The following is a 23216-nucleotide window of genomic DNA, read 5'->3' on the forward strand; positions in this document are numbered from 1 at the left end:
CTGTTCACTGCAATATTCCTGTTTCACAAACATCTACTGCACGTGTCTATGAGTCTTTGCGACTTTGTGAAAATAATAGTGGGGTTTTTACTGTAGTGTTTTATTAGTTTCAACAAGACAATTGTTTTCAGTATACCACAAATCTTGTATTGCTTCAGTTATCCTTTGCTTTTCGTGTTAATAGTGTTGATAATAATACGGTTAATAGAATTTATGTTATTGTATACTGTTATTTAGGTTTATAGCACTTTTTTGTTTATTGTAAATATGTCGACAAAGAGGAAACAAGGATTGACAATCTATAGCGAAGAAAGGAATATTATTAGAAGTGCAAAATAATTCTGTGATGAAGAAAAAGAACAACAGTACCTTTGCATTCCTCTTACGAAACCTACAGCAAACGTAGAAAAGTACTCTAATCTATCCACAAGAACAATAAAGCGTATAAGGAATGAAATGAAAGACTGCACAGAAGAAAGTGCGTTGTCGACACCTGAGGGAGAAAAAAAAATGTAAACGTCCAGACTTACCGAAACGCAAATGTAGATGACTTCGACGGGAGATTGACAAAAAAGATATAATTGAGAATTTTTATTTGAAAAAGAAAGAGGGCCACCGGCGTAGCTCAGGAGGTAGCGCGTTTGCCTGCTGATCTGCAGTTGTGCTCGGAAGTGAGTTCGATTCCCGTTTGCGCTGACTACCTGGTTGGTTTTTTTTCCGAGGTTTTCCCAAGCGGAAGGCGAATGTCAGGTAATCTATGGCGAATCCTTGGTTTCATTTTGCCAAATACCATCTCGCCATCATCAATTCAATCGACACTGAAGAAGCTAGTACCTAGTTATTACAGTGTCGTTAAATAACCAACTAAAAAAAAGTAGTAACAAGCTTTTACACCTGCTACAAGAGAGAATTGATTTGAAATGAAAGACAACATTAAGATGAATACTGAAGAAAAAGGATTTCAGGTGGAAGAAGTGTGCAGCAAAAAAAATTGAGGAAAACACTGTAAATTGGGATACGTGAAGATATCTACAGCAAATAAGAAAGCTTAGGAAAGTGGAAAAACCGATTTTGTATCTGGACGAAATGCGGATAAACAGACCTACCAATTTAACGTTTCCCAAGTTCTGGCACGATAAAAATGTTACGGGAGTTTTGACTACCGTAAATGTGTCCAGAACACTCATTGTTGTTCATCAGGATGGGGGCGATGGGGCTAATGGCTTTGTTGAGAGATTCGAATTAATATACACGGCTGGAAAATAAACAGACGATTATCATGGACAGATCATACTCCAGAAATTTGAAAAAATGTGATAATGATAGTCATAGCGACAGCATCGAAGATGCGGAATCTTTTATGTCTGACTCCTTTCCCGTGTAGCCATGTAAGTGGACGAAGTTTTCAGGTCAGAGTGCAGCGTAAAGTTCCCCCGTCCCGCCTATCTACTCCCCGCGCCAACTCGTAGCGCGAAGACAGTATGTATGTATGTATGTATGTATGTATGGATGGATGGATGGATGGATGGATGGATGGATGGCTGGCTGGATGGATGCATGTATGCATGTATGCATGTATTTTTAGTAGGTTATTTTACGACGCTTTATCAACAGTTTAGGTTATTTAGCGTCTGAATGTGATGAAGGTGATAATGGCGGTGAAATGAATCCGGGGTCCAGCACCGAAAGTTACCCAGCATTTGCTCATATTGGGTTGAGGAAAAATCCCGGAAAAAACCTCAACCAGATAACTTTTCCCGACCTGGAATCGAACCCGGGCCGCCTGGTTACGCGGCCAGACGCGCTGGCCGTTGCTTCACAGGTGTGGACTGCATCCATGTATTTATGAATGTATGCATACATGTATTTATGAACGTATGTATGCCTTATGTAAACTACACTGCAAGATGGATGAATAAACATTTGAGTGCGTGATGTTACTTGTGCTTTTCTTGCGCGGAGAAAGTAGCGACAACCAATAGTTGTCCCCTCCTACTCTGCTAGTAACCCGCAGAGTTCGAAATGCATTAGTACTGTGTTATGATGTAGTCATAGGGTGTATGTTATTTAATGGATACAATTTACGATATTAATTCACTTAGTTACTATTAGAGTAATATAATATATAAGAGAAGGGATGAATGATCGTGTTAAAAGAAGAAAACCAAATAAATTGTTATAATACAGCCTAATAGCTATTTAAATGAAGCTTTTAATGAGCATAAATTCTTAATTAAACAATATTAATATGCCCTACGTGCTTTGGTACAATTAATGCATGATATAATACATAGGCACTAGGTACAGCCATAAAAATAATTTCACATATACAAATGATGGAGAAATGAGAAATAGTTTATACAGAATTTGAACTACACGAAAGAAAGAACCATTAATATTTATGGAAAATGATGTTACCATTGATCCCATTACTAAAGAATAATTGAGGACCGTTTTTGCAAAACTTGCTAACCGAAAAAACTAAATTTTACAGGAGAGACAAAACAATATAATAAGCAAATTTAGCTGTAACTCTCACTTATAGCAGAAAGCAAGTTTTGGAAAAACGATCACACTTTGACACACTACAATGAAGAGAAATAACCCAATTTTACTAAAACGCCTTGAACATCATGTAGAGGCCTGTCTTATGTTAACGAATCCATCAAAATCTCAATTTTGCAAATTTTGCAGTTAGCAAGTTTTGCAAAAACGGTCCTCAATTATAATTAGTACTTCAAAGCTTTAAGTATAAAAAATCATCTGGTTCAGATCAAATAAATATAGAACTAATCAAATAAAGTCCAGAATGCTTACTTTTAAATGTACATTGATGATTGGAAAAAAAAACTGTAATAATTACAATATTTGAAAGAGGAAACAAAAATGAATGCAAAAATTATAAACATATTATCTGTTAAATTCTTGTTATAAGATATAGGTCTACACCAAAATTTTAGCAAACAGAATAACAAGTATAATGGCAGTTATTCTTCTACAAAACCAACATGATTTTAGAAAGGGTAGATTCTATTTAGATTGTATTTTTTACAATGGTGCAACTTCTTGAAAAAAAAGAGAGTGTAATCTTCCACTTTACATAGCTTTTGTGGATTATGTTAAAGCTTTCGACAAGTTAAACGGAAATAAAATTTAGGAAATAATGAAAAATAGAGGATTCTCTAACTACATAATACGTGCAATTCAAAGTCTTTACATGCGAACACATATAAGAATTAAAGTGGAAGGAAACTATCCAATAATGGAATTGAAATCAATCAAGGTGTCCGACAAGGATGTCAATTTTTACCTGCATTATTTAATATTTATATAGGAGATGTCATTCGTATTTGGCAGAAAAATTTAACTAATCATTTTAAGATGGGTAATAAAAGTATGTACATCTTAATTTTTGCACACGATCAAGCAGTTCTAGCAACTACCGAAAGTTAATCTGCAAAGAGCTCTCTATAATTTAAGTAAGGAAGCTGTTGAATACAATTTGGAAATTTCAACAGAAAAAAAACAGAAATAATGACATTTTATGGAAAATATCCTATTATGACTAAAATTGTGATTGATAATTCGCATGTATGGATTTTAATTATGTAGGAGTCGCCATTGGTAGGGTTAGAATAAAATATATAAATAGAAACCTTAATTTATTTCACGTAATATATGCGGAAAAATCAGAAGAACATTATCAAGGAAAGTCCGCAAAGAAACATTGTTGAAATTCTATAAAGTTTAGGCAGTGCCTGAATGGATTCGAATGTTGGATGCTAAATAAAGATTCCTTGAGACATCTACAAGTTGCTGAGATGAGATTTCTGAAATTTTTAGCGGGTTATACTCTTATTGACAAACAGAAGAATAAAGATATATGGAAATATTTAGGAATATTTAAACTAACAGACAAAATTCAAGACTATAGGAAAAGTTGGTACTGTACAGCCATGTTCGCAGAATGGAAGATGCTAGAATTTCTCAAAGAGCAGTGAATTATAGATCTAGAGTTCGAAGAAGTCGAGGAATCCCTGTTCGAAGATGGATCAAGCAACTTTAGTTTGGAATCGGATCAGATCATGAATGATCTAAACTCTGTTTTATGATGATGATGATGATGATAGTGATGATGATGATGATATATAAAAACAAACGTTCATTGGCTGTTCAAATAAAATTTTAGGCTTACTTTCTCTTATGAGAGACACTTGTGAAATATTCCCTTGCAGCAGAACAACAAAATTGTGTGAGATGATGTATGTCGCATAGCTAGCGCAAGAAACGATTACCGAAAAGCAATGGTGGCGTTGCTGTCTGTTTTGATGTGTGTATGTAGGCACGCCGAGGGAGGGAGAGGTGCGAGCCGATGGAAGTACTGTCTCTTCCAAGATGATGAACAAATGAGAACATCGCTGTGAAAATAAAGAACGTAGGAAGAAAAAAATTCGAAGCTAATTAAACGCGCAACATATGTTTACGAATGAAATAATAATACCGTGCGATACAAGACACGTATTCACATGCAATGGAACAAACTAAAGTCGTAATGTAACTAGCCTATCACAACGCGAGACTGATACTATCGATGTCATTTCTCTTCCGACTGTACTCTTGAATATCATTCAAGTTATCTCGTGACCTTTCCTGTCGCCCGCTCTTCCTTATCGCAGTGTTTGATTCGCATTCCTTCCGTCGGTAATCCGTACTTGCGAGACCTATAAGAACTTTTCTGATGACACAGGCAACAAATCTACAATAACAGGAAAAATATAAAATATAATAATCGTGAGATCGTAGCAGGGCATATGGCCTAATACTTGAAGGGAAGAAGAAGAAGAAGAAGAAGACGACGAAGAAGAAGAAAAAGAAGAATTGTTTAGTTAACTGTCCGAAGACAGGTCTGAACCTCACAAGCAACACCAAGAAGGCACCACTTATGAGGCAACTGTGCCAGGAGGTAATGTGGTAGAGTAGCCAGTTCCTTTTCCCCTTCATTGCATACATCGCCGACTAGCTACATATTACACTAGTCAGACTTCAGATGCATACAATAAATTATTCTCCCTCTGATACATGTCGTCAAGTGAGATGTACTGCCTGATATTATTATTATTATTATTATTATTATTATTATTATTATTATTATTATTATTATTAATATTATTTTATTTTCTTATTTTTTTGTAGAGACTTTTTAGTAAGAAGATGTCCTTCCAACAGGTTACTAGCCTGGAGGAAGTAAGGCCAGTGGTGGGGTTGCCACCTATAGCCCCTGGACAGGCATGGGAGTACAGCATTTCCTCTGTACTAGATGTAATGGTTATACCGCTTGGACGATTCGTAATATTGATTCACAAAAATTGACGGCGGCAGAAATGAGATTTAAGCGTCGTACAGCGGGATACACGAGAATGGATCACAATAGAAATTTTGACATTATGAAAGAACTGCAGATTGAACCGATTACGGAATACCTACAGAAATACAGAAAAAACTGGAGATCACATGTCATTAGAATACCTCGTTCTAGAATTCCACGCCAAATTTTAAATTACCATCCTGTGGGCAAGAGATCCTTGGGCAGACTGTTCAAGCGTTGGCAATAACCGTAACAGGCCACTAGATCCAATAAATGCAAGGATGATGATGATGATTATTATTATTATTATTACTTAATTAAAATTATAACTTTTATTTACTGAATGATGTTTAATTAAATCTGTATAGATTAGTTTTTATCTACGGTACCTTCATAAAGTCTCTCAGGAAGATGAAGTTCTCCAGATTTTAGATTATTTCTTTGTTCACTGAAGTAGTTCTCACGGGTTATGCTAACAATATCCTTCAAGCCATCGTATGTACCTCTAGGTTTTGCTAAATGTGGTTCATTAATGGTGAATTAAATATCACAGATTGGTCTTGTTCTGAAAGGGCATGCTTAATTAATTTGCGGCATCAAATATTGTGTCCATTTTGTCAACATGACTTGCTAGTCTTCTATAACTTGATATGGAGATGGCTCCTTGCGAGCATTTTCAAATAATGAAATCCAGTCCTGTGGCAATTCCGCTGGATACGTGTGCTTATTAAAACCATGTTTCGATCACATTCCAAGCAATAGTGACCTCCAACAGGAAAAGCTAGTATTACGTTGTCCAGTGTCCTAAGATCGTGTACTATGTAATGAAGGAATCGGAAAAAGTATAATTTTTGTTTTGACCGGCACAGCCGTCACAAAACATTTCTAAATGTTTCACTTTAGGGCTCAAAATTTGAAAAGAAAATAATCGAGGAAAGATACTACCTCATCCGACCCTTCTTTACCCTTCTTTTTATATTGTGTCTGTATAACAATAAAAAACTGAATGTCCTGTAGATAATGTGTGTATGTCGAAAGACTGCAAGGCTGGCTGGCCACAGTAATATACGTTATTTTTAGTAATCTTTGGTAGATTTAAGCTTTTTTGATAATCAATCGTATTGATTGATTTTTCACACTGTCCTCTCTTGGTTTACGTTTTCGTTCACAAAATATTTGAGTCTTCCGTTTATGACATTCGTATTTACCTATAGCACAATTCACCTGTTTCTCAATTGCTTCGCTGTCATGTATGGACTAAAAAGAATCAGAGAGTTTATTTTCATAAACTTTGAGATCAGCCTGAAATTTGTTACATGTACTGCAAGTGTCACAGCATGGATATCCGAATTACATGTTAAATCTGGTATTGAAAATCTTTCTGTAGTATTCATAAAACACATCGGAATAACCTCGCGAAATATACAATTCATATATATTTTTTTTAATGTTGAGAGTGTCGGGAAATTTTCGATCACTTTTTGATTTATAATAATGGCTTTTCCTTCCCCTGAATGATTTAATGTGGCTGACTGCGCTTTCGAAAAAATCATCTGTTGTGATGATTATGTATGATGTTTGCGTCGTTGATCTTTTGGGTGGCATACCTGTAGACTAGAGAGTTCTATAGTAACTGAAGGCGCTTGTAAGAGATCCATGCAAGAAAATGGATGCTTTCAAACACACTGGTATTTTTTCCATGTCGTTAGATTATAACACGCTTACCTCATACGAATACTTCCTATAATGTAATTTAGCTGTTTTTATAGTGGAAGACAGCTTATGGTTGTTGATAGAATGCATCGTTATTAAACCACATACATAGAAACATTGTTCAACTGTAGATTGTAGAGAGTTTTTTTATTTTCTTTTTAGTGGGTTATTTTACGTAGAGAGTTAAAAGTATTAATAGTCCTACTTCTCTCAATTTCTGTAATAACTTTGAAACATTGAAATCCCCTACAGTTATAGGATGGACCTGTTTCATGTGTTGATCGCCGTAATTTTTTCATTACGTCAGTCAATCCCCCATACACTTTTCTTTTTTTTACTTTCAATTTTCGCTTCAAGTATAGATTCAGCACTATCAGATAACATTGTGTTTTTTCTCCCTGTACGTGAACGTAGGCTATGCATTGTAAATGTAGAATGACGCTGTATTCGCTTTGTTTCTGTGTTTATGTATCGCCTAGGTCCGGTCTGCTTTCTAAGCTGCATACAACAACGGCATATGATGCTGACAACTCTTTTTATCCTTTTTCCCTTGTACAGTTCATAACATCTTTCCTTGTTTTTCCCGATTTATTATGTAATTTCAAAATTTCTCTCTCTAAAAAATAAGATTAGTTTCCAAGAGATAAAGAGAGTATGTGAGAAATAAAACCAATAATTGAATACCCCCGGAATAAGGGTCTAAGTACAGAGGGAAACAAAGTACCATATATCCTTATTCCGGGAGGTATTCAATTAGTTCATTACTGTTGAGGAATAAAGTTGCTTCGATGACAATGGACACTTCCCTCTAGTGTATAAGTTAGGTGGTTTTCCACTTTAATCATCTGCCGCAATAAAGTCACGTAATGTTGAGGTCATGAAATTCCTACGACGATAATGCTGCTAGTGCGCTCTGATTTCATAGAAACAAAACTGTATTTAAACATCTGCGACAATGAAGTCGCATGGTGTGTAAATTTTCATTTATATGTATGTATGTATGTATGTATGTATGTATGTATGTATGTATGTATGTATGTATGTATGTATGTATGTATTTATTTACACTGTAAGTGGGCAAGCACCCGGTGGCAGTGGTATACACAATATAAACAATACACAATACAATTACAATACACAATAAAATAAGAATACACAATACAATTTAACACAATAATTACAATTAATAATAAAACATAAAATAACCTAATTTTACACAATACAACCTACATATATATAGGCCCTACGTAAGTTTCAATAGTCTTTCACTTTACTCTCATCTCACTCACTGTAGTGGCACTATGACGCATTTCACTGACACTTTAGGACACATTTCACTGACACTATAGAACACATTTCATTGACGCTATAAATTATCACTGATCGGAACTATTCATTGCACTGTAAAACCATAACTTCACTGACTGACCTCTCTTCACTGATACAACAGTTCAGATAACACAGATAATTACACCCTTATGCATACTTATAAACAGAACTACATTTAAGCTAAACATTTCTAGTCTAAGGCCCTCTTACACGCTATTTTTAAATAATTTACAATTCAAATCAAGGGAGTAACTCGTCAGGCTAAATAAATACATGTCACCTTAAAAAAAAATTAAATGTTAAATGTCACCTTAATTTTAATTTGCACTTTATACACAACTTTTTAAGTTATTCTTGAATCTCCTTAAGGAAGGACGGCCCTCAAAGACCGCTGAAGGTAGGTCATTCCAATCATTTGTAGTTCTATTTAAAATGAGAATTTACCTACATACGTTTTCTGTTTGCTACATTTGGCTTTTCTAACCGAGCCGTTATGTCTACCCATGCTTTCTGACTTAGATGTACTCTATACAGTGATGTTATTCTAGTTTTCCTACGTCTGTTTTCCAAAGTTTCCCATTCAAGTTCTTTTATCGTATCGTTTCCATCTTCTTTTTTACCTTTAACAAATTTCGCTGCCCTATACTGGATTCTTTCTAAGGAGTTTATCTGATATATTCTATAGGGATCCCAACATGTAGTTCCATTAACGGTCGCACTAACGTTAGATATGCTATTTCCCTCGATTTGGGTCTAGCCTTTTTCAAGATTCTCATAATAAAGTGAAGTGCCCTCCATGCTTTACCCGTAACATTGTCAACATGCTGTCTCCAAGAAAGTTTGGAGTTTAAATACACTCCTAGGTATTTACAACATTGTTCTTGCGGAATTACAACACCACTGAATTCGTAATTAAGACTTGTTTCCTCTCGGGTTTTACAAAATGTTATAGATTTACTTTTAGAACTATTTATTTTCATCCTATATATTAACGCCCAGTTATAAATTTTATTCAAGTCTGTTTGAATAGCATCCACATCTAAATTATTTCTAATTTTTCTATACGTAATGCAGTCGTCTGCAAATAGCCTCACATTTGATGTAATATTCTGGCATAGGTCATTTACGTATATTATAAAGAGTAATGGCCCCAGAACGCTGCCCTGTGGCACCCCTGAACTTACATTTCCAATTTCCGATATTTCATGACCTAGTCTAACTCTCTGGGTTCTACCTTTTAATAATTCTTGGATCCATAGCACCACTCTTTTATCTATTCCTAGCCTACTTAACTTATCTATTAACATGTCATGTGGCACCAAATCAAATGCTTTCAAAAAATCAATCACAACTGCATCGATTCTTCCGCCTCTATCTACCTCTTCAGCTAGATCCTGAACCAGAGACGTAATTTGACTATCACATGAGAAGCCTTCCCTAAAACCATGCTGGCAGTTGGAAAACCAGTCTTTCGCATTTATAACACGTCGAATATAATCCGATATCAAATGCTTCATGACTTTACATACGACAGATGTAAGGCTAATCGGTCTGTAGTTTCCGACATCTAATTTATTTCCACCTTTATGTATGGATACCGCTATAGCTGATTTCCAGTCACATGGAATAGCTGCATTGTTTATGGAAACATGAAATATACGCATTAAGTATGGAATTATGGCTTCGGAACCTAATTAAGAATCTCTGTAGCAATACTATCTGGTCCTCGAGACTTCCGATTTTTTAATTTCGTTATTCTCTCTTTGGAAGTTATTTTGAAAGTCGAATTTGGTTCACATTCACGCTCTGTGACACAACCACTCCTATCAGCGGTATTATTAATTCTATTATTGAAAACCGAATGAAATAGGAATTTAATGAGTCGACCTTTTCAACAAATTTTACTGCAAAACTAAATTTAGAAATATGCACCAGACACCATGTGATATCGAGAGATTGTTCTGGGCATTTAAATTAATTTTGACAAATAGTAAGAGACGAAGCCATGTATTGTGGGTCCATATCACCACGGCATGGCGCGTCCTCACGTTGCGGATAGAGGAGACAGCTTCCAGATATGGAGGGTAGCTGCGAATATATTGAATAAGCAATCGTGGACAGCCGATAAGGGGTGGCTCTCCAGTTTGGGGGTTGGGCGAAAGGCTAACAACCTATCACCGTAAAAAAGAGCTTGTTACGAATCCATATAATAAGTCTCGGAAATTAAACGCAGAATAAATATAGGAAATTCCTGTTATTATTCGGTTGAGAAGCTTTTGTCATCTAGTCTGCTGTCAAAAAATCTGAAAGTTAGAATTTATGAAACAGTTGTATTACTAGTTGTTCTGTTTCGTTGTGAGACTTGGACTCTCACTTTGAGAGAGGAACAGAGATAAAGGTGTTTGAGAATAAGGTTGTTAGGAAAATATTTGGAGCTGAGAGGGATGAAGTTATAGGAGAATGGAGAAAGTTACACAAAGAGCTGCACGCATTGTATTCTCCACCTGACATAATTAGGCACATTAAATCCAGACGTTTGAGATGGGCAGGGCATGTAGCACGTATGGGCCAATCCAGAAATGCATATAGAGTGTTAGTTGGTAGACCAGAGGGGAAAAGACCTTTGGGGAGGCCAAGACGTAGATGGGATGATAATATTAAAATGGATTTGAGGGAGTTGAGATATGATGATAGAGACGGGATTAATCTTGCTCAGGATAGGGACCGATGGCGGCCTTATGTGAGGGCGATAATGAACCTACGGGTTCCTGAAAAGCCATTTGTAAGTAAGCAAGAGAAGAAGTTTCACAAGAGAGAACCTGGAGAAGTCTTTGATTATATACTGCTATAATATAGCAATATAGTAATTTTGTATTTTTGTATCGCACTGGTTGAGTGGAAGAGAAGGCCGAATGGCCTTAACTCTGCCAGTTAAAATAAACCATTAGTATTATTATTATTATTATTATTATTATTATTATTAATAATAATTACGTGAATGACAAAGAGAATTAAAAATGCTGGAAAGTTAGAAAGTTAAAAATGTATAGGCCTACCAATTGAAAGACTCTTGGCCGGTTTGTCCAAGTAATGTTTAATTTGGCTTAACAAATGTTAAATTAACAGCTGGTTTATTTTTAATGTTTTGTTAAGATTTTTTTCTTTTTTCCAACATAATTTTGTTTAAAATAACCAACACTTAACTTTAACTGTCGTTAATATTATTCTAACTACTCAACAGCAGTTGGTAATGATTTTGCATATATAAGACAACTTCTTATTGGCTGATATTATTATTATTATTATTATTATTATTATTATTATTATTATTATTATTATTATTATTTAAATTCTGTACTGTAGAGTATGTCATGAAACATGTGTAAAATCGTAACCTGTTACAGTAGCCATGATTCATACAGTACAGAGAGTTGATAAATGAAAGTTGCATTGACTACTATTGAATAATAATAATTATTATAAGTATGGTTATATTTTATAATGCTAAATATGAATTTCTGTTTAGAAAAACTCAGCATTATTACCACCAGGTGACAATAATTACACTAATGTGTGTGTAGTCAACTATACACAAAACCCCGAGGAGAATTCCGTATCATATAAAATTCTCTATTTCAGGTCCATGTATAAATTATATGTAATTTAGTCCTAAAGAAGCAATTGCTGCTGAAACATTTTATTATTTACTCACTGCGTATTTTGAAGCACTATTGGACATCGGCTATAGTTGAAGAGCCAGTAACATAGAATCTAGAGTTAATAGTAGCTGGTGAATTGGAACAAGTGGCCTATTTCTGTTTATAGGATATTCAAATCTGACTTCAATTTCTTGCCACGTTGAGATCGCACATTTCCTCAATATTAAATGGATAATAGCTGAGCATCGAAATAAGTGTCAGTATGATAATCAGTTGACTTATAAAGATTATCTTCCCTATATTAATATTCCAAAATATTTTTGAAATTATATATTACCAGTCTTATGGCCGGTTTCACAAAGCTTCATTAAGGTTTCAATGATTCATTAATGTATTTACTGGTTCATTAAATCATTTTTATATCTCACCAAGCATCTTTAGCCTAACAAACCAGTAAAATTATCATTAAATTTAGTGATAGAAATTTCCGTCTTTAAATTTTTAATTATTCATTAGTTGCAATATAAAATGGCGGAACGTTTCGACGCAGAATTGTTATATCTGGAACTGCTCGAAAATTAAGAGTCAAATGGAGATAATGTTAACCATTTAAAACCCGATCATTTTGAAAATTTGAATGACATAAAAATTCACAAAAGATACCGCGTCACGAAGATCGTGGTACCGGTACTCAAAACTTTAGAAGAAACTGATTGTAGGTTACAATATCATAAAAACGGCTGAGACTTAAACTAGTCAACTAGGTAACATACAACTGAGTTTTATTTTAAGACATGAAAGTGATTATTATAACTACATACCGGTATACCTAAGAAATATTAACTTAGTAAATTAATACATAATGTGCATTCAAACATAAAAAACTTAATTGGTATATTAACTTTCATTTATTAGAATTATATTATAGCTAGCGATAAGACATGTTTGCACTGGCTTTAAAACAGAAGCGAAAGAGCTGGATTCTTGGAATTTATAATCGTTTTCTTTCCGATGGAAATTTAATTTTCCAGCAAGATAATCACCCCGCGCACTCCGCCATATACGTTCAAAGACGGTTCACGGAAAAGCATGAAAAAGTGGAGGATTAACAAATATCGAGACATCCCACCTCAAAATCCAGATCAGTTCTGGGATCAAGTTCTGGCTACCTGGGAAGATTTCGCTAAGGACCAGAACTATTTCCGTGATCTGGTGGACTCAATGCCCCGAAAATGCCAGGCAGTGATAGACGCCGGTGGCATGTGGACAATGTATTAGATCCACATGTGTATTTCTTTAATTTTTCTTTAATTTGTTTGTTTATCTCTGTTTTATTTCGGGAAGAAAATTGATCTCCCAAGAGTTTTTTAAATTCTCGTAGTGGAGCCAGAGTTGCGAAATAATTCGTCCCACTACGCAAAATAAAAAAAAAATGAAAGGTAACGTGCATAAAAATTAGTTACGTTGATAAAAAAAAAAAAAAGGTTACCAGCGAGATTCGAACACGGGTCCCTGGGATGCCAAGCCAACTCGCTACTGACTGCGCCATCAGAGAGTAGTGACGTAACTAGCGCGACGAGTACATATAGCAGCTCAGCTTGAAGTCTACGGGGAGACCGCACATATAAACGTACTCGTGTAAATATTTTAATGTTCAGTACTAGTTAATGTTTCATTTGGACTGATTTACTGAAGCTTGGTGAAACCGGCCCTTACTCTAAACATTCCTCAAAGAGAAACATAACATGTTATTTTCACAACTTTTGTCTGAACAGCTGTGGTGTTATCCGCCATGTTTAACTGTTTGTTAAATGAGTTAACGGCCTGAAATCCTACATTTAAAGTTAACATACGGTTAAGAAGCTGTTACGCCAAACTGGTGTTGAACAAATGGAAAAACTGTATTTAACAAACTGTTGAAGGTTTAACAGTCGTTAAGTGTTCTAACAATACTTGGACAAACCGGCCCTCTATGTGTGTAAAAAAGTAATTAACACATTTATAGAAACAATAGATTTAATAAAAATGATGATGGCTTGATGACAATTAATAATTAAACTATTATTTTAATTTATATCTTATTATTAAACCAAATAAACCTCTAAAGTGTATTTTTACTGCATATATTTCAAATTTAACGCATATTTCAACAGTTTCACTGCATAATTGCATACATATTTTGAGGTTTTCTTTTAGTGCATGAAGTACCGTGGTGTAGTTATGTAGCCTATTTTTAAATATTTTAGAGGTGCAGAAATGTATTATTTTAAGGGTACATTCTCATTCTTTAATTCGCATCGTGGAAGCTACGCACATCGAACTCAACCTACTGAAACTCACATCGAAAAATCTTTTACTACAATTTAAATGAGCCTGCATCACAGTTGAGATGTGAAAGTGGAGATACGGCCTCAAATTCCCACGTAATAGTTATGATACGTTTGTCACGAACATTGCTAACAGTTGACAATGAAATAGTGACATAAGCAAAGGCAGGCGCGGGCACGACACAAATGACAGATAAAACGGAACATTAAAACAACAAAGTTGTGTAATTCATTCGCCTCAAACCGAGAAATGAGCTCTACAGTTTCGAAGTCAAAGCAAACACAATGAAAAGCCTTTCAGATAATTCATGACAAATCAGAGTTAGAACACAGGCGAATGGCTGATTACTGAGAACCGTTCATATGTACTTCAGAAATACATTTTATATAGATAGATAACTGTAATGTTGTAACTCTATATCTGAACTCTCTCTTCTGAACTGTTGAATCTAGTCAGTAAACGATGAATGATGCGTGTAATTTTTATTTAAAGTAGAAGCAGTGGCGGCTCTCAATTGTCGCATTTGAATCGCTAGTCACCTAATTTGTTAATATATTATATATATATATATATTTTTTTTTTTTCAAATCTTATGCATTCATATCGTTTATAATAATTTGTAATTTTGTATTGTCTGTATCTATTAAGGTACACCCACAAAACGCAAAACATGATGAAAAGTTAGAATTTTCAAAATATGACAATTTTAATAGAGAATTTTCTCCCCTTTAATTTGATATAAGAATTTTCGATTTATACCTTATGGTTTTTCAGATAAGTCCCATTTTCCAAAATTCTACGTCATCAGCCACGGTCACTTCTGCGAAGATCACTCCAAAAGTAATGCACAACTTTTTTTTAAATTTATTTTTTTTATTCTAAACCTTTGCAATTTATGGAGGTCATAGATACATCCTTCCCCCTTGTATTCAAATTTAATTTAAGTCGTTCCCGTGAGTGGCGCCATGATGACACTTCTTCAAGATGGCTGCTGTACTTGACATTCGTCAGAAGCAAAGTGCTGTTATTGAGTTCCTGAGCTGTGAGAACGAGACAGTGGGAAACATTCACAAGAGTTTAAAAAATGGTGTATGGAGATGCAGCTGTCGATCATAGTACGGTTAGTCGGTGGGCAAACAGATTAGCTTGTGAAAGAGGCTATGCCAATATTCGGGATACTCCTTGCAGTGGAAGACCCTGCACTGCACGAAGACCTGACAACGTGCAGCGCTTTAACAACATGGCTGTGGCTGACAAACGCGTAACAGTGAAAGAATTGTCACTCCAAGTTGGAATAGAAGAAGCAATTGTTTGCAGAGTATTGAAACAGTTAAAGGTTAAAAAAGGTTTGTGCCAGGTGGGTTCCCAGGATGTTAACAGAAGCCTACAAAGAAACCAGAAAAACAGTGTACAGCGAACGTTAGGACTAGTATGAGAATGGTGGAGATGAAATTCTTGCAAGGATTGTGACAGGAGATGAAACATGGCTCCACGATTTTGATCAGAGATGAAGAGGCAGACAATAGAGTGACATCATACAAATTCACCGAAGAAAAGAAATTCAAACTGCGCCTTTGACAGGAAATGTTATGGCTACTATGTTTTTCGATTCAGAAGGACTCTTGCTTGTGGATATTATGCCACACGGAACCACCATTCAGTCTGATGAATATGTGACAACTCTCAAGAAACTTCAAGCTCGACTGAGTCGTGTTCGACCACATCGGGAGAAGCAGAATGTTCTGCTATTGCACGACAATGCATGGCAACATGTCAGTCACAAGACCACAGACCACATCAGAAAACTTGGACGGACAACACTGAAACATCCGCTTTACAGTCCTGATCTGGCACCATGCGATTACCATCGCTTTGGTAAACTGAAGGAACGAGGTTTGAAGATGATGACTCCCTCGTGCACACTATTAAAGAGTAGTTCAGACATGTTGGTCCAGACTTTCATCGTGCAGGTATACAGGCCCTCATTCCAAGGTGGCATAAGGCAGTTGAAAGGTGCGGGGATTATGTGGAAAAGTGACGTATTGTTCCTGAAGGATGTATCTACAGTCTATGAAAATAGCAAAGCTGTAGGATAAAAATGTAATTTTGAAATAAATATTTTGGATTACTTTTGGAGTGATCCTCGTAGCTGTCAATCCCCTCGTCCAGCATTGCTTGTAAAATAAACTACTTTCTAGACCCAAAATATATGCATAGATATCAGGGCATGATCATTAGATTGAAAACACGTTTTTACATAATGAAGTTATTTATAATCTTTTACTGTTAGTCATAAAACTGTAAATTTGTGTGTCAGTGATGTTGTACGTCATTTTAATAAGAGTCCAAAAGTATAAATTAAAATTGTGAGGAGGATGGGCATAATCCCCGGGACAAACGCCATCGCAGAATTTGTTGCATCAATAGAAAATAGGGACAAAAATTCAAAAAAAAAAAAAATAAACATTCAACGCCTGAAGTTAAAACAAGGAGGAGGTATTTGAGAGGCAGAAAGATGAAACTGGACCGACATATTGCTGCTTAAGGGGTGACATATGATGTGGAGTCTTCTAGGTTCTGAAAATTTGTGGCTCATTTCCTGGAAATAGTAATTTTAGAATATTTATATCTTTTACACATGATATCTCAGCCAAATATGGCGATACTAAGAAGACATTGGTGTCATTTTGAAGCTTGAAATGTCCCCCAGTGCCTGACAATGAGTAAAATAACATTAATATAGTTAATAATTATCTATGGATTTTTACATGGTTCATGCAACAGAAAATATTAGTATAAGTAACACATATATGATAATATTTAATTAATGTAAATGAAAATAAAATATAGCTCTATGTCAGGCGCTAAAGAATAGTTTTAGCTATAAAACAGTGAAGAAACCGTGGCTCTACCTTAAAAATTGCATGAGCTATCATGTTTAAAGTTGTATGTCAAAATTATAAACAAAATAATTCTTATAAACAATTTAGACATAATTTCAAGATATCTGTTCACTTCATTCTCTTTCTGGTACCATTCTCAATTGTATAAAAATTGTACAGAGCAAAATTAAGCAAAACAAAATTGTTTTGTATGTAAAGGTGGACATATACCTTAATACTTATCGAAAACCTATGTCATTGCGCTTTCTCTCAGCCGCTTAGGAAACTTATACAATTACCGGCAAATGCAGGCTATGATGCGTTTTCAGACTCTGAGACCTAGAGCATCCAGCTTACGTAGCTTACCGATAGTTCTATATTATCTCATTTAGACAATAGAATAGAATGTGGAACTACATCAAACGCCTTACTGAAATCAATAATAATAATAATAATAATAATAATAATAATAATAATAATAATAATAATAATAAATATAACATTAGTAATAAATTATTAACACTCTCGATGATTTCAGTTTTGACGTAATTGTGAGCGACAAACTCTTGAAACAAAGAATCTTATCCATGATTGGAAATTATATTACATCGCGGAGGATGAGAAGGAACCGGGTGGGGAATCATGTCACCAAGAAACGAGTTTACTACTGTTTCCTACTGCAAACTACTTTACTTATGAATTAAAATATAACTCACCTTAATGTTTCTATGATAATGTGCAGTCCAAAGCTTTCTCTAAGTCCATCTGCAATTTTTATTCTAGTTTTTCTCCAATTATTTTACCCCAACACAATAATTCTTTTTGTGGTATAAAAAAGACTCTTGTTTGCGAAATTCTCGTGTAATACTGTTCAAATCTGCGACGCCATTATACTCGTAGTTTCACGCGTCCTTTTTGACACCGATTAGTAAACACGGCCAATGGAAAGTTTTTGGAAATAACAACTGTCACGCAAGCATTTATATTCCTCATAACGAGGTTTAAATATTCTAGTGAAAGTTTTAGAACTAGTGCTTTCATTATCGGTTTACAAATTTTCTCCAGCAAAGCAAAGCACTACTATCGGTCTTCCGATGCTCAACATATTACGCTTGCGTCACCTTTCATTGGAGAAAAAGGAGTCTGGAGTAAGAAATAAACTAAATTATCCGCTAGATTCATTATAATTCACGAAATAACTATAATGTTACTAACAATAGCACAGATCACATAAATCTCAAGAGCTAACATTCGAAACCACGCTACAACTAGCGAACTGCCACAAAAAATTCAAATAGCATTCACGCCAATACATCTCACCCAAGCAAGTTAAGAAACACCAAGAAATCCAGTGTTATGTTGAGAACATTACCTGACACGAAAAAGACGGTACCGGTAAGTAACTATGTAACGTCATTGGAGAAGACGGCCAACCTCTGACGAGTCCGTTATGTATTAGTTGTTATGGTAACCAACTTATTCCATATAGCTGGTTTGAAAATTATTTACACGATAGACAATCTAGTGTACGAATTTCGAATATTCTCTCTGATCCATTTAATATTATTTGTGGTGTGCCCCAGGGCTCAACTTTAGAACCTCTTCTATTTTTAATCTTCATTGACGACATTTGCAAAAGAATAAGTTCTGACTATCTATTATTCACTGACGATCTTAAAATTAAAAAAAATCAATAGTGTTGCTGACTATCAATTTCTTCAGGATGACATTAATTCAATTACTAAGTGGTCAGTTGATAACGGGATGATGATTGAGGAATCCAAAACTTACGTAATATCATTTTCAAGGAAAACCTCTACATTAAAATATAACTATCATCTAAAAAAATGTATTAATTAACAGAAAAGATAGTATTAGAGACCTCGGTGTATTAATTTACAATAAATTATATTTTCACAACCACATTGATTATATTTATAACCATGCAATAAGAATATTAGGAATAATTCGGTCAATTACTTATTCTTTTTCAACACCTCACTCTCTTTTAATAGTATACTATACATTAGTGAGATCGAAACTCGAATATGCATTTATAGTTTGCAACTGTATTACTAGTTCTGATTCGGCAAAACTGGAAAATATTCAAAGGAAATTTATTTCATTATGTTCGTACAGATTTCTGCCTAATAACTCTGGGTATAACTATGATAAAAATGCGAGCACTTTAAATGTCGAAGCTTGTATGCTAGACGCCATGATCTCGATTACTTATTCTTATGTAAGGTCCTTAAAGATGTCATTAATTGACAATCTTTCTCAAACAGTGTCAGCCTTCGTATTCCTATGAAGGACATGAGACATCACAAACCCTTCTATATTATAAATTCTAAATCTTCCTCGCCGGTCTCCAGATGTATTAAACATGCTAACTTACTTGTAGGCGATTTCCAGCCATTCAATGTATAGAAGTATTAGAATATGGCAATGTCGTTGCTAATATTATTTGCATAATCCTTATACACAAATTGGTAGTAAGAATCAGCTCCTTTCCTTAATACATTTCATAGTATTAATAAAATTCTTGTAAATTAATTATTGTAATCTATGTTATTTATTTTGTTGTTAACTTAAGCATTTAATTGTACCATAGTTGTTCATTTTAATGTATTAATTGTATCACTTTGCTGGACTTTTATTGGCCAATGGCTGTTGTCCAGCACATAAATATCAAATAAATAAATAAATAAATTAGACGTTCTGTGTTTTGCGTAAATATACCTCGGCGAGTCACCTATTTTATACTCCACAAGCGAGTCCAGAGGCTCACGTAAGTCGCATATACGATGATTTTGCGTCTACAATAATTTGTACTTATATGGAAAATACTAAGGGTATTCAGAATTATGATAGACTAGTAATTCTAATTCTCAATTTAAAACTTCTTCTTTTAGCACCGACCGTATCCAGAGGTACTAAGTTGATAATTATACGTAATTGTGAGTAGTATTCATAGTTTTCAATCCGAAAAGCTATTCAGATAACATAAGATGATGATAAAATTGTAATTTAAGTTCCTCGCTTATACAATACAATGACATTACTTAAATGAGGGACGTACAGCAGAGGTAAATTATAAACAGAACTTTATCGAAACGTGAACGCACTTTATTCTTACAGGAATGCGCACAATTCGCCCTTTTGTGAGTATTTTTTTGTCGTTGTGATAATTTCAACAGCAAATTATGAATAAAAACTTGTATTAACACGCTTGTTTAATTCCTTTTCCCCTGCCCTTGATCTAGGACGGGTGGCGCTTTTAACTGGTGCTCACACGCGAAGGGAGCGAGAAGCCAGCAAATAACAAACACCTGGGTCTCTTTGTCGCTCGTGCTGGGCGGTTATTTCATTAAATCAGTTCACAAGCACATGATAAACTTGTGATGCACAGATAATTAAATGACATCTGCAAACTGCCGTGACGTCACTTAGAAACGCATTGTCACAGCTTGCAAAGGAGGCCGGAGGCTGTGCTCGTTCTCAAAAGCACGAGCTAAATTGATACTTTAAATTTGTCAAGTTGGCAGTTCGCTTTGTCTCTCTTTATCTCTCTGTGTCACTCTTACGACATTGTTTACCTAACCATGGGATAAATGAATAAATAAATTGTATCTTACAATACTTCTTTTGACAGAGTGGTTGCATACAATAACACTATATTTTTATCTTCTCCCTGTAGATAAAAAAGTAATGCCTATACAAAATTTCATCATTTAAAGTCACACATTAATCCCCTAAATCCTTATGTAAACGAGATGTTATTTAATAAACGACGATGAAATTTTAAAATGAAATTACAAGTTCTTCAAGGCGGTATTAAACAAGAAGGATTATTTTTAGCAATACATTATTGTCCAAATATTGAAATGGCATTCTCAACAACTTCACACATTTGTCCTGATGTTAAGCATGGTTGATTACTAACGTACGCTACATATTTGTATTTATTTACTTTGTCTACACCATCAACCTGTCACATAGGCGGTCCAGGTTTTAGTGTTAGTGATTTTCATAGGAAAATTTGTAGGCCTAGTGATTTTTGTGGTGAAAAAGTAGAAGTCGGGGGTTTTCTCGGGGTTCGTATGTTTCCCCATGTTAGGCATCAAATTCATTTCGTCCAAATTACATCCTAGTACTATCACGCTATAGAATTTCCCGGTCGCCGGCTGCGCACGCGCTGATCTAACGACAAGCGGCGGCGTTGCCTGCTCGACACTTGGATACTCTGCGAATTTTAGCTTAGGCAAATGCTGTGGGTTGAGAATGTGTCTGGCTAGGAGTCAGTATGAAAGTAAACTTAGATGAACGTAGTGCTAAGATTTGCCTTCTCAGTTCAAGCTAATAATAACAACCAAGTTCTAACTTTCCTAACCATACATTTTCAATTATATCATTAATACATTTATTATATTATAATGTAGGTGTTAATTACTTTATTGACGTCGTACAAAATTTTGTCAAATATTCTTTTGAGAAGATTAACTCCATATGATGGGTACACGGGAAAAAAATGAATGTCAAACTTCCTTAAGGATAATATCATTATCTAATTCAAAAGATTACAAAAAATTAGTGTTGTTCTTATTAAAATTGGTGAAAATGAGAATTATCACCACGGGTACGGTCATCCTTTCCTTGATTTTCAATAGAAACAACAATAAATTTTTCAGTAATATAATGAATTAGATCATTACTTCACCCTTACTTGAAGGTGACATTCGTTGCTTTCCCCTGTACCCTTCATATGTAGAGGATATTATTCCGATTCATCAATATGATTTTAGGCGTAATAGATAGACTATTGATAAGATATTTTGTATTCGACAGGTATTGGAGAAAAAATGAGAGTATAAGGGCACAGTACAGCACTTATTAATAGATTTTAAAAAGGTATATGACTCGGTTAAGCGAAAAGCTTTATATAATATTTTTGTTGAATTTGGTATTCCCAAGAAGCTAGTTTGATTAATTGTCTAAGTTAAACATATAGCAGAGTCCGTATAGGTCAGTTTCTGTCTGATCCTTTTTCAATTGCGAGCTGAAGCAAGGAGATGCACTATCACCTTTGCTTTTTAACTTTGCTCTAGAATATGCTATTAGGAAAACCCAAGAAAACAGGGAGCGTTTGGAACATAAAGGGGTACATCAGCTGCTTGTTTATGCGGATGACGTGAATATGTTAGGAGAAAATTCACAAACTATTAGGGAAATCCATGGGAATAGAAGCAAGTAAGGAGATAGGTTTGGAAATAAATCCCTCCCTCCCCCCCCCCCAAAAAACAAAGTATATGGTTATGTTTCGTGGTCAGAACATTGTGCGAAATGCAATATAAAAATTGAAAATTTATCCTTTGAAAATATGAAAAAATTCAAGTACCTTGAAGCAACAGTAACAAATATAAACGACATTCGAGAGCAAATTAAGCGCGAAATAAACATGGCAAATACCTGTTATTATTCTATTGAGAAGCTTTTGTCATCCAGTCTGCTCTCTAAAAAGCTGAAAGTAATAATTTATAAAACAGTTATGTTATCGGTTGATCTGTATGATTGTGAAACTTGGACTCTCACTTTGAAAGAGGAACAGGGGTTAAGGGTATTCGAGAATAAAGCGCGTAGAAAAATATTTGGGGAAAAGAGGAATGAAGTTACAGGAGAATGGAGAAAGTTACACAACGCAGAACTGAACGCATTATATTCGTCACCTAAAGTAATTAGGGACATTAAATCCAGACTTTTGAGATGGGCAGGACATGTAGCACGTATGGGTGAAACCAGAAATGCATATAGAGTGTTAGCTGGGAGACCTGAGGGAAAAATATCTTTGGGGAGGCCGAGACGTAGATGGGAGAATTAGTGTTAAAATGGATTTGAGGGAGGTGGGATATGATGGTAGGGACTGGATTAATCATGCTCAGG

General features: G+C 35.0%; 1 protein-coding gene across 1 annotated transcript in view; it reads left to right on the top strand.

The window, feature by feature from the left end:
- The window catches only part of LOC138705023 (corticotropin-releasing factor-binding protein), a 706376-nt gene that overhangs the window by 255587 nt on the left and 427573 nt on the right, over window positions 1-23216 (top strand). The gene's annotated exons all lie outside the window — the stretch shown is intronic.

The sequence above is a fragment of the Periplaneta americana genome, chromosome 8 (genome assembly GCF_040183065.1).
Source record: "Periplaneta americana isolate PAMFEO1 chromosome 8, P.americana_PAMFEO1_priV1, whole genome shotgun sequence".
Taxonomy (NCBI): Eukaryota; Metazoa; Arthropoda; class Insecta; order Blattodea; family Blattidae; genus Periplaneta; species Periplaneta americana.